The 12348-nt window shown below is 43.5% G+C and overlaps 1 long non-coding RNA gene across 2 annotated transcripts in view; it reads left to right on the top strand.

Annotated features, from left to right (window-relative positions):
- LOC308596168 overlaps positions 1-12348 on the top strand; it is a 435220-nt gene that overhangs the window by 35097 nt on the left and 387775 nt on the right. The gene's annotated exons all lie outside the window — the stretch shown is intronic.

Raw genomic sequence — 12348 nt, 5'->3', positions numbered from 1 at the left:
TGTGTGTGTGTGTGTAGGACAAGACCCTGCCCTGAGCAGCTTACAATCCAGGGATTCGCCTGGGCACAGCAGCTGAGTGAAAAGAAGAGCACGTGTGTTCAGTGCCTGTTACACGACAGTCTACTTGAGCAAAGTCAGAGTAAGGGCTGAGTGCTAAGCAGATGACTAAATGTAAGCCTTTCATAAAGAACTCAAGTTGAACACTATGCAAATATAATTTGCTGTTCCTTTTAAATTTTAAAGGCAAGTAGCATTCAGATTCCGTCCCACCCGCTTCCCCACCTTGCAGAATCTACACAGGATCTGATGCTGAGCTTCCCTGGTTCTTCCAAAAATAAAGCTTCACATGGAGAGCATCCACCTAGAGCAGCATGCCATATCTTAACACCACTGTTTCACTCCTTAACAACAGAAGAAAGGCCCTGCTGGTTGTTGGCTCTTGCACCGCTACTGCCATGAAGAGAGAAGTGCGTGCAAGGGTTTAGGCGCTCAGGATCCTAGGATGCTCTTTATACTGAGTTGGACCAGTTGACCATCTAGCTCAGTATTGCCTACACTGACCCGGCAGTAACTCCCCTGGTTTCCCAACAGGGAATCTTTCCCAGCCCTGCTTGGCAATGTCAGGGACTTAACCTGGGACATTCTGCATTCCAAATATGCAAGAAGCCCTTCCACAGTGCTCTTCATTGACTTGGGGCGTTAACATTATGAAAAGTATTTATATCCTGCCTTTCTCCCAGTGCAGGACCCAAGGTAGCTCACAGCAGAAATTAAAACGGAACTAATACGCACACGAAGGGACGTGGGTGGCGCTGTGGGTTAAACCACAGAGCCTAGGACTTGCCAATCAGAAGGTCAGCGGTTCGAATCCCCGCAATGGGGTGAGCTCCCATTGTTCGGTCCCTGCTCCTGCCAACCTAGCAGTTCAAAAGTATGTCAAAGTGCAAGTAGATAAATAGGTACCACTCTGGCGGGAAGGTAAACGGCGTTTCCGTGTGCAGCTTAGTCACATGACCCAGAAACTGTACGTCGGCTCCCTCAGCCAATAAAGCAAGATGAGCACCGCAACCCCAGAGTCGGCCACAACTGGACCTAATAGTTCGGTCCCTGCTCCTGCCAACCTAGCAGTTCAAAAGTATGTTGAAGTGCAAGTAGATAAATAGGTACCACTCTGGCGGAAAGGTAAACGGCGTTTCTGTGTGCAGCTTAGTCACATGACCCAGAAGCTGTACGTCGGCTCCCTCAGCCAATAAAGCAAGATGAGTGCCGCAACCCCAGAGTCAGCCACAACTGGACCAAATAGTCAGGGGTCCCTTTACCTTTACTTTAACACACACACACACACACACACACACAGGGAGAGAGAGAGAATAAATACAAATATTAAAAAACAGCAATAACCCTATTACTGTATAAACATTTAAAAACACATGCAAAGTTAGCACAACACCCACCCTCAGAAGTTGCTGCCAGTTTGTCGCAACAAAGAGGTCTTTGCCTGCTGGCAAAAGGAAAGCAGAAAGGAGTTGAGTTTGACAATCTGGGAGCAGCCACCAAGAAAGCCCTTGTGTGCTCACCAAGCATGCCTGTGAAGGTGTCAGGACCATGAGAAAGGCCTTCCCAGAAGAAGGCTGATGCAGGGAGGTACAGTCTTTAGCTTGAGCCCAAGCTGTACATGCACGGACTTCCCCTTCACGCATGTCTCTCTCTGGCAGGCTTCTTGCCATGCAGAGGGAGAATTAAACCCCAAACACCACACAAAGCAGCCCTTTGAAATGTGTGGACAGAGACACCTGGATTTATATAGTGCCTAGCACACAGTTGGTTTTAAATAAAGGTTATATGTTGTATAACATTTTTAAAAATGTAAATAACAGCCTTGGGACTGGAGGGTAGGGTGAGGAGAGGATGTTTAACTCTTCCCACCCACAGTTTGCAGCTGTTTTTTCAAGGGAAGCCTCTCCTGGTGCCAGTGGGAACTTCTTTGGAAATGCATGTATGGTAGTAGCTTTGGAGAAGTGATTAAAATTGGGATCCTAGCAGGAAGTGAACACATTAAACTCCTCCTCTCACTTCAAGCTTCAACTCCAGTGCCATTTACATTATATAAAAAAACATGCCATTAAGCACTACATCCATGAAGTGTTTTGAACTTTCAGAAAAGGTTATATAAATAATGGGCATTTTTATCCTGCATCATGTAAAAATGAAAAATAAGTCCTTAGACTTACTTCTCAACACAAAGGTTTTTGCCCTTGTTTGTCAGGGTCAAGAGATTCTACTCCTGGAACACCACAATTGCAAATTTTACACTGCTACCCACTTGATTTTTCTCAAAAAAGTGTATCTGTCTCTCTAGATTATTATTTTATATATATATATTACACCATTCTTCCATCATGGAACCCTGGCATGAGAAGGCTGGTCAGAGGTGTTGTCTTGTACTTAAAAGGAATTGAAAGTGTGGACCCATAGACACAAATTTGCATACGCAAATTTGTGGACTCAAGTTTTGAATTTAAATGTCACAGAATGAAAACCAAGTCATTTCCCATCCAAATCTCCCCAGATAAATTCTTCAGTTAGTTTGCACTCCTGCATAGAACATCCAAAATCAGTTCCCCTCCAGCTCATTTACTGCAACAGGTCTTGCTCTCTACATCAATTCAGTTTACTCCCAAAGCATCTCTAGATAACAGCATATTAATCTTCCTCAATCACCTATTAACCCAGATTAGTAACCTAGCTTATGCCCCGTTTCAATTCCCCCTGAATTTATTACCAATCAATCAAATCTTTATTGCAGTCCAAAGGTCCCAAAAGTAATTTATTATCCATCCACAAACACACTGTGCATTTAGGAAAATATTTGGGAGCTTTGCTAGACCAGGAACTAGACCAGGAACCCTTGGGATGAGGAATGCAGGGTTGTCAATTACTTGGCCTGCTTTTGTGCACCTTCCTAGTCTCCTACTGTTCTTTGTTGTGACACACCTCCATGATGCTAGAGCTTCCCTGGAAATAGGCAGAAATGGCCCTCAGTTTCAGTGCAGCGGAAATGGTGAGGTCTCAGCCTTGGGTCAAAGGGCTGAGGCTTCTCTCCCACTGATACTGGGAATCGATTACTGGATCCTATGCTCTGCTGTGAAGTGGTGTTTATGATCTGGCTAGAGGGCTTTTTACATTAAGCTCTTGAGAAGATCTAACTGTTCAGTGGTAGCAATGTTGCATTGAGATGTGGATAGCTGACATTCAGAAGATGTTCTTTCTTAGAATGACAGAACTAGATGTTTTTTGTTGGCCCTGGTTATTGTCTGTCTGCTGCACTTTCAGGCATGTGTAGTGATAAATGGGTGACTCTGCTTTTTACCCTCCTAAAAGAAACAGATGCAAATGAGGGGAGGGAATAAAATCCCACTCACAAGACAGATCATCAAAATATAAATTTAAAAAAACCTTAGGAGTTGCCATGCCTATGCTCCCTGACTTATTTCTCATATTCCACATTTAATCCCACTTTTCAGACAAATGTTGTCTCTCAAAGTGACTTGCCCAGCAACAAAGAGAGAGGCATATAAACTTTTAAAAGGACAAAACCACAGCATGAGGAATGGAAGGGAGAAGAAGAGAGAGGTCAGTGGGGACAAGGATGGAGAACAATGTGTTGAGCTGTAAAACGCATTTATATCCTGTTGGGGTCAGGCTGATCCTCCCTTGCTGGTGGTCTTGCTCAAACAGAGCTACTGCAAGTGACTCAACTGCCCTTGTTCCTCTGGATACTGGCAGAGATAAGTGTGTCATTCCCCTCTGTTCTGAAGTCTGAAGACAACTGGTAGTGAAAACCAAGTGTCTTTTCTGGCAGGTGATGGGGTGGGAGCAAGCTTCTGGCAACTGCTTTGATAGACCTTCTATGCTGGTCTTCCCCTGGTTGTGATGTTCTTGGTACAACCCCCCCAGTGGCATTTTGTCTAAGGTTACCAGATTTTTTTCAATGAACCCGGGGACACTTTTCAACTTCAATGGATTTTGTATGGGGACTGATTTGTAAATCCGGGGACCGTCCTCGGGAAACGGGGACGTCTGGTAACCTTAATTTTGTCTGCTGACTGCAGGGATAGAGGCTAGAGTGTGCTTCTCTGACTCTTCTGCTGTGCAGTTCCAGAGCAATTTACTAGGAACTAGCAGTGAAAGTCTATGCATCTCTATTAAGAAGTTACCTCTGCTGCATTTAATGGAACTAACTCCCAGGTATGTGTGTACAGAACAGCAGCCTAAGCAAGCTGGAGACAAATTAAACATGCTTTGGACTTGCTTGTTGCAGTTTGTATGTTACATTGCTGATAATTCAGAGCGTTAGTTACCGTATTTTTCGCTCTATAAGGAGGAAAACAAGAAAAAAAATATTCTGAATCTCAGAAGCCAGAACAACAAGAGAGATTTCTGCACATTGAAAGCAGCAATCCCTCTTGCTGTTCTGGCTTCAGCAATAGCTGCACAGCCTGCATTTGCTCCATAAGACGCACACACATTTCCCTTTACTTTTTAGGAGGGAAAAAGTGAGTCTTATAGAGCAAAAAATACGGTACTTGATTCAGCAACCCCATCCTAGAATGTAAGTCACCCTTGAAACCCAGGAGAGTTTCAAAAGCAATATACAGTAGTATGTAGTGTAGGAGACTGCTCTGGTGGGAGAGGAGGAACAAAATCCCTCTGCTTATGTTCAGGTCCTTGACTTGCTGAGTTCTGCCCAGGTTGTAGCTATTGGCTGGGATCCAAAAAGCTACTTAGGCTCATATAATGTGGTCCCACCAGTGAATTAGAAGAGCTGACTCTGTGCCATATTGCAAACTGCTTTTGAAACTTCCCATAGCCATGATTTGTTATAGGATGGTTCTACTGTGCTCCTGCAACATTTCTAGACTTTCCAATAAGGGAATCCAAACTTTCATGATCCCAATTCAATTTAGAAGGAATGCAGAAGGATATCAAGCACCTGCACAGTGAAAATGGTCTCTCTCTTTTTACACAAGCCAATCATTTCAAGTTGACATTTTTATTTGACTTATATGCATCAAACTGATCTTGTGAAAGTTTCAGAATGTGTCTAGATCTTTGTAATGTTCCATCTGAATCTTTTCTGCTGCTTTTAGTGGGTTTAATCAGGAGAGAATAGGGTACAATCTGGACACTGTTGAACTATCTGCAGTTCAAGCAGATGGGGTGTAAGTTCAACATTTTAAAAAAGTATTGTATGAAGTAGCCTTCGTATGAGAGTCTAGTACTGCATTATTATTATTATTATTATTATTATTATTATTATTATTATTATTATTACTACTACTACTACTACTACTACTACTATTATTATTAAAGTTGACATTATGACCGGGTTTGGAAATACCATACTGCATTTCTAGTTTAACCATTCAATTTGAAGTTTCCTTTATGTCCTTTCTATTTTTCTGCATGCAGCCCAAAAGATGGACATCTGACAGGCCATAATAGACTGCTCCTTTCCCAGGTATCGCCTGCTTGTTTCCTTTATCTGTGAATAGGAAATGGCTTAAAGGCACCTGTGTTATGAAGGTCCCAGGGGCAGCTGCCTGGTTAGTGAATGCCTGATTATGTGTTAACATGCTTTGTCAGATATTGGCAGAATCTCTTCTCTTCTCTTGCCTTTTCAGCAAGGGTGCCATTGACGGACTGACTACCCATTTATAGAAATGTTGTCCATCAAACTGTGAGGAAGGACAATGGTGTTTTTCTGTGGCCAGTGACTGTGGGAAACTTTTCTTTGGCTATTCAGGCAATTTTTGTAGCTTGCTCTGAAGAGGAGAGACTGATGAGTGCAAAAAGTACAATTAAGCAAAGCCAGACTTCAATTGAAGGCTGTAGTGTAGTCTGCTGTTCCTATTTTTTTCGTTTGTAGGAGAGGGAAAAAATCTATGGGTTTTCACTTTGCTGTGTGGCATTCAGCAGGGGGCTATTACAATCCTAAATTTTTTTCCCCTGGACCACCTAATTCTAAGTAAAAATTAAATGTAATGAGAGCCACTTGGAGTTCTGAATATTTTAAAGCATAATTCCCACAGAAGGGATTCGACCTAAACTGCAGTGAGCATCAGTTGGCTAATTATAGCTGCATTTATATTACAGCAGGTGTCAGATGCAGTCATCTCAATAAAGTCCACATAATACTCAGGGGAGAAAAAATGACAAAAGCTTTTCTCTGAATGTGAGTACTAATTTCTGCTAGGTGTCATATGAGCGTTGATACTTCTCCTTGGCAATAACGAGGACCCCGCAGCACTCAGAAATGCATTTTGCTTTCGGATGAATTGACACTGTAAAGCACTTGCTAGTCAGACTTCGCAGATGTCAGTAGTTAATACTAGCATTGCAGAGGTTAGAATATAATGTGGAGAGTCTTATGTAAATAATTTTAGATGATGGGCAGGTTTGGAGAAGGAGCCTGAGCAACATTCCAGCTCACTTGACGACATCTGAAGAGATGGTAGTGGAAGATCTCTGCATTTCCTTCAGATCTACCTTTCTGTGCAGAAAACCATTCCTAGATCTGCCACAGCGCAAGGGCAGATCCTGAAGATGGCTGAGAGGCTTGGCAAGCACCTGCTACCAAACTCACAATCACTCATTAAAGTTGTATAGTAGTCAGCGGTGTGGCGTGGCCGGGGTCACAGGGGGTTGGAGACTTTTTCTGAAGCAGAGTCCCTTCTCCAGCATCCTAGAGCTGCCCAATCAGCATGAAAGGGGTGCTATGCAGCCACTGTATGCGCTAAAGCTGAGCATTTAGGAGCACTGAAAACACAAGGTGCTCCAGTTTCAAGAGAATGGGGTGCAAGTTCTGTTCTGTACAATGGGGCTTCATCGAAAACACAGCTTAAGGAACTCTGAAAGAAGATAATGGAGAACTCCAGATCATGTACATATGCATAGCTGTCAACTTTTAGATTTGAAAATAAGGGATCAGCAGCCTCACCTGTCCCGGGGACAGTCTATGGGATATCTAACAATCTGGGATAGCAGCGGGAAACGGTGCTGGAATAAGGGAATTTCCCACAAAAAAAGGGAAGGTTGACAGCTATGTACATATGTGCTTTAGACATATCTAGCTGAAAGGGAACACATGGAGGTCTACACCAATTGTTGCAATGCAACCTTTACAGTGGTGCCCCGCAAGATGAATGCCTCGCAAGATGGAAAACCAGCTAGACGAAAGGGTTTTCCGTTTTGGAGGTGCTTCGCAAAACAAATTTCCTATGGGCTTGCTTCGCAAGAAGAAAAGGTCTTGCGAGTTCCTGCAGGGTTTTTTTCTCCCCCCCCCTTTTTCCCAAGCCGCTAAGCCGCTTATCAGCTGATCCTAAGCTGCTAAGCCGCTTAACAGCTGATCCGCTAAGCCGCTTATCAGCTAAGCCGCTAAACCGCTTATCAGCTGATCCGCTAAGCCGCTAATGGGCTTGCTTCGCAAGACGAAAAAACCGCAAGACGAAGAGACTCGCGGAACGGATTCTTTTCGTCTTGCGAGGCACCACTGTATTATTAGTAGTATTATTATCCAATTAAAAGTTTATTGCATAATTTTAGAAGGGAGCCTGCTCTTCTGAATAGTAGATGTAGTTTGGTAACAGTCAGGACAGCAGCTGTTTGGCCTCAAAGCTGCACCTGTCTAGTGGTAGCCTCTCCAAACAACTTATTGGCAGATAGGTTGGCTAAGACGAAAAATGGTAGTTTCTTGTACTTCCATGTATTTTATTATGCATGGGTTTGGGACAGGCAAAGAAGTAAATGAACAGCATCAGAAGTAGGGAAAATCTCTTGTGGGAACTGTTGGTGTTCTAGCCCTGCCTCTTGTGCTTTAACCACATCACCCTGTCCGTCTTTGGCAGTGCCCCTTTCTCATTTGTGGTATGCTGCTCTTTAGCCACTGTGCAAATGCAGCCTGTCGCCACATAATGGGAAGTTAAGAAGCAAGGCTTACAAGGCATCTCTCTTTCCAGATGTTATGGCCTCTCAGCCATCTTCAGGATCTGCCTCTGCGCTGTGGCAGATCTAGGAATGCACAAGTCGAAGGTAAGTGCGTGGACCAGATCTTTCCCCATCTGTCCTCCTCCATACAACACTCTATGCTTGAAAACACATCTTCAGAGGGTCATGTGTCCAGTGCTGTGGTGGCGTTTGGGACTTGCATGAAATTATTTGGAAGAATCTTGCACGAGTGGATTTCTATAATTGCATTTATATCTCACCACCTTTCTTCCAATAAGTTCTAGACATGTTCTTTCCTGCTTCCCATTTTATCTTCATAACATCCCTGTGGTGTAGGTTAGGCTAAGACATAACAACCGGCTCATTTCCTTACCTTCCATCCAGCTCACATGTGCAGAGCAAAACTACTTATACAGGTATAACCAGTGTGGTGGTCTCCAGATGCTGCTGAACTCCAACTCCCATCATCTCTGACTACTGGCCATACTGATTGGGGTTGATGGGAGTTGTAGTCCAGCAAAATCCAGTAAGCATCATGTTGGCTACCTCTGTACTAAGGAAGGGGGGAAAGGGAGCCACATTCTCTCTCACTGTGTTTGTTTGCCACAATTACGTGCGGACAAAAGTAGCGGAGGATTCAAAGTCCAGGCTCATGCTGCTGCTGTGGAGCAAGTGGGTGATGGGGCAGTTTTGTGTTTTGCAATCACTGTGTTAGGTTCCTCAATTACCTGGAGTGTTGATGTTTTAAGGTTTTGCACCCAGTTCAATCGATTGCCTACCAAATGACAGAAGTGCTACTGAAGCTAACTTGAGTATTACTGCTTTCTGTTTCATATTTGCTACTTTTCTGGTATTAGAGCTGGCACAGTCGCCAGTAGGTTTTCAAAGCTGAAAGAAAATGTGTTTGCTGAATGTGTGGCTTCCTGATGAAAGTGAGCAATTTCATGATCTTTACACTTTTCAGATTCCAGCCCTGCTGTCGCCCAGTACCATGTTATGAATGAGCAATTCCTTCAGCTAGCATGTGGGGGACTGTGGCAAAATTATTGTACTGGATCCAATGAACAGCTTTCACTGCGTAGAACGTGCCTTGATACAGCTGTTGCATACCATCCAAGTGTCCTTATTTTCCAGGTACAGTCCCAGAATTATGAAAGCCATCTCGGCTTCTGCGTTGATCCCAGAATGCCCCTATTTCCCCTGCCAGTGCCACCACTGCCAAACTTGGGGAGGAGGATAAGCTGGCCCCTGTTCTGAGCAGTGGTGACTTCAAGGAAGCATCCCATTGCCTCTCCATGGCTGCCACGGCCATTCTCCTCCCTTGGACAGCTTGTGGTGGCTGCTTGAGAGCAGGTAAGGAGGAGGAGAGGCTGCCACTCTGAGGTGCAGGCAAAGGGCAGGGGTGCTCTGTGCGGAAAGGAAGGAGGAGTGGAGCAGAGCACAAGGAATCGTGTTTTGTTTTGTTTTTTACAAAATGCTTTGTGTGTCCGTATCTAATCTTGCTCCTTTCTAAAATTTCTCGGGCTAGTGGAGGGTGTGTGTGTGCTGTGTCTGGTTGGTGTAGTGGTGGAAGAAATGCTCAGTGGGGAGGGGGAGGGGACAAAATGGTGGATCGAGGACGGTCAGTTGGGAGTGAGAAATGTCCCTATTTTCAACGGAGGAATGTTGGCGCTATGCTGTCCTTAAAGATGAAACCCTTCCTTCTGCACGACTGTAGAAAGCTTCAAATGCAAGACAAGGGTGCTACGGTCATGGAATTGATATGTTTGTTTGAGACAGTAGTGGTGCTTCAGCGAGTGGCAGGGCCACTGTTGCTCATGCTGGTGGAGAAGGGAACAAAACAACAACAAACAAACCTATGGTCACGTAAAGCATCCTCAATAAACACACGAGACGTAACCGGTTGTGTTCTTAGATAAATAAGGTAATTCGTCAGATCAAATTAAGAGATTTTTTTTGGTAACACTCTTTGGACACTGGAACCTTTTAAACGTAAATCTACCTTCATTCTGGTTTCTCACAATCACCTTATTAGAACATTTCAACATTTAGTACATCGTGACCTAAACATTAGAGAGAGAAAGAGAAGGAGTTGCAGGCAGTACAATTTGAGTAAGCAAGATTCCTTAATCCTGAACTAATTTACCGCTGATAAAAAATTAATTATAAAACCAACAGATAAAGGAGGAGCCATCGTATTAATGAATAGGATTGACTACATTAAGGAAGCAGAGCAACAATTAAGCAATTCAAATTTCTATTTACCTTTTCCTAGTGATCCCACATTGCCGCGCCCCCTGGGATAATCGCTGCTTCCTGTGGGCGGCGCCCCCTGGGACGCTCGCCGCAGGCAGCACCCTACTGGGACGCTAGTCCTGCCCCCACAGGCACCTAGTTCTGCCCCCACAGGCGCCTAGCCCTGCCCCTGGGTGCACAGCATGTGCGCCGCTCTGGGTGCTGGAGCAGTTAGCTCCGCCTTTGCCTGGAATCCAGCACATCCAGGGCTAGTTCAATTCCTTCCTCAAGAACACCATGTGTAGGAACTTTCTGTGGGCTACCACCAATATGGATCCCACCAGTGTTCCTTCTGCCCATCGGCAGGTGGAATAGGGAGCGCCACACTGGTGGAGTGATGGTGGCAGACCTAGGCAAAGGAACATCGTCACCTAATCAAGCCACCAACATCCCAGCCTGGTGCAGAGGTGATGTGCATTGCTGCCTCAAATATCGTATCAACATGGGAACTTCAAAAAACTACATCTTTTGGCTACATTCTATTATCAGTGTGTAGCAGTAATATTTTTCTGCCTTTTATTATGGCACCTTAAATCTCTTGGAAAGAACAAGAATCAATGTGTTAGAAAGAATGTTCTACTGTGATCTTAAAATCAGTCGTTATAATACATTGGTGAACATATTTATAAGAACAAATATTGGCTATATTTTTCTGATTTGAGCCATAATTTCAAGGTTATTTTTGTGATAACACAGAAGCACATCTATTTCCCCCCTCGTTCAAGCCACATTCCAAGTGCCTACCTACTACAGGTTATGTTAAAGGGCATTTAAGAATCAGAATTCATTGCTGAACAAATTATATCTGCCTACCTAATACACAGTAATTTTCATTAAGTGAACCGTGTAAAATGCACAGGCTTAGCCCTGCTTTGACCAAGAGCACAATAATATACAATCATACACTTTGTTTTAAAAGCTATCATATGTACAGTAAACTCAGAGTTTACAGTGGCATTTCAAGCGAAACCCTGTATTTTGTTGATTCTCATTTAAAGCTTGGCCCAGGGTACCTTCGGCTAAAAACCTTGCTGTGTGGGGGAGAGGAGATCCCTCTGCCATGGATGCTTTGTCTCCTCAGGTGAGGGATGGGGGAGATAATATTTCTTCTTCAGTGACCATTTGATAAAAAATAAAGTTTAAAGGTGCAAGCAAGACCATTGCCTAGTTTTACACAGCCACCTGCACTGATTTTGGTGTTTGTTTATTTGTTTAGAGAAGCCTACCCAGGCATCTAATGTTAATAAATTATTATTAATATATTATTATTAAATTATTAATAGATTGTCATTGTTGTGATTAAAGATTACTGTGTACATTTTTATTTTGATAAATTTCATGTCAACTTATTCTAAATGTTTGTTTCATCAGTATCCTTAGAAAATATTGTAGTAAATATTTTTGGTTGTAGCCAGCTAAGTTCTCTCTCAGGGTAGGCTGACTGAAATTAATGGAGCCAGGTTAGTCATGTTCCTTAAATTCAAAGGGTTCTACTCTGACCTGCACCATTTATATTAACTTATGCAACCTGTTTAGATATTTTTGTTGTTTAAGCAGCATATAAATCTTGTTAAATGAATAAATGTTTGATCCCAAGCCTCTCACGGAGTGTTTTCACTCTCTCCCAATTGATAATTTCAGATGCACAAGGTAGCAACTGTCAAGAGATCTGCCTGCCCTGTCTGGCAAGAATGTCAGGTCTTAGGTTTTGGTTTTGAGGGGTTCATCCTGGTGGCCTCAAGGTGTTGAGTTTAATCATTGGCCATCAGCAAGTCCAGGAGACCTGCTGACTTTAGAGCTGACTTTAGAGCTTTTTCCAGGTGTTCTGGTAATGGCAGTTAGTGCAGAATGCAGTAGCTCCACTGTTCGCCTGATTTCACTGCCATGTTACACTGCTGCTGAAATAATTGCACAGGCTACCAATTAGCTACCAGGCTAAGTTCAAGGTGCTGGTACAGATATATTGTGGGCTATTCAAAAGAGAGTCAAACCAATGATTCGTTGTTTTCTAGGCAGGCACACAATAGGCACTGAAGCGCACACAGT

Source organism: Podarcis bocagei (assembly GCF_964188305.1).
Source record: "Podarcis bocagei genome assembly, chromosome: 1".
Taxonomy (NCBI): domain Eukaryota; kingdom Metazoa; phylum Chordata; class Lepidosauria; order Squamata; family Lacertidae; genus Podarcis; species Podarcis bocagei.
Note: the sequence above shows the minus strand (reverse complement) of the source record. Positions and strands in the feature narration are given on the sequence as shown.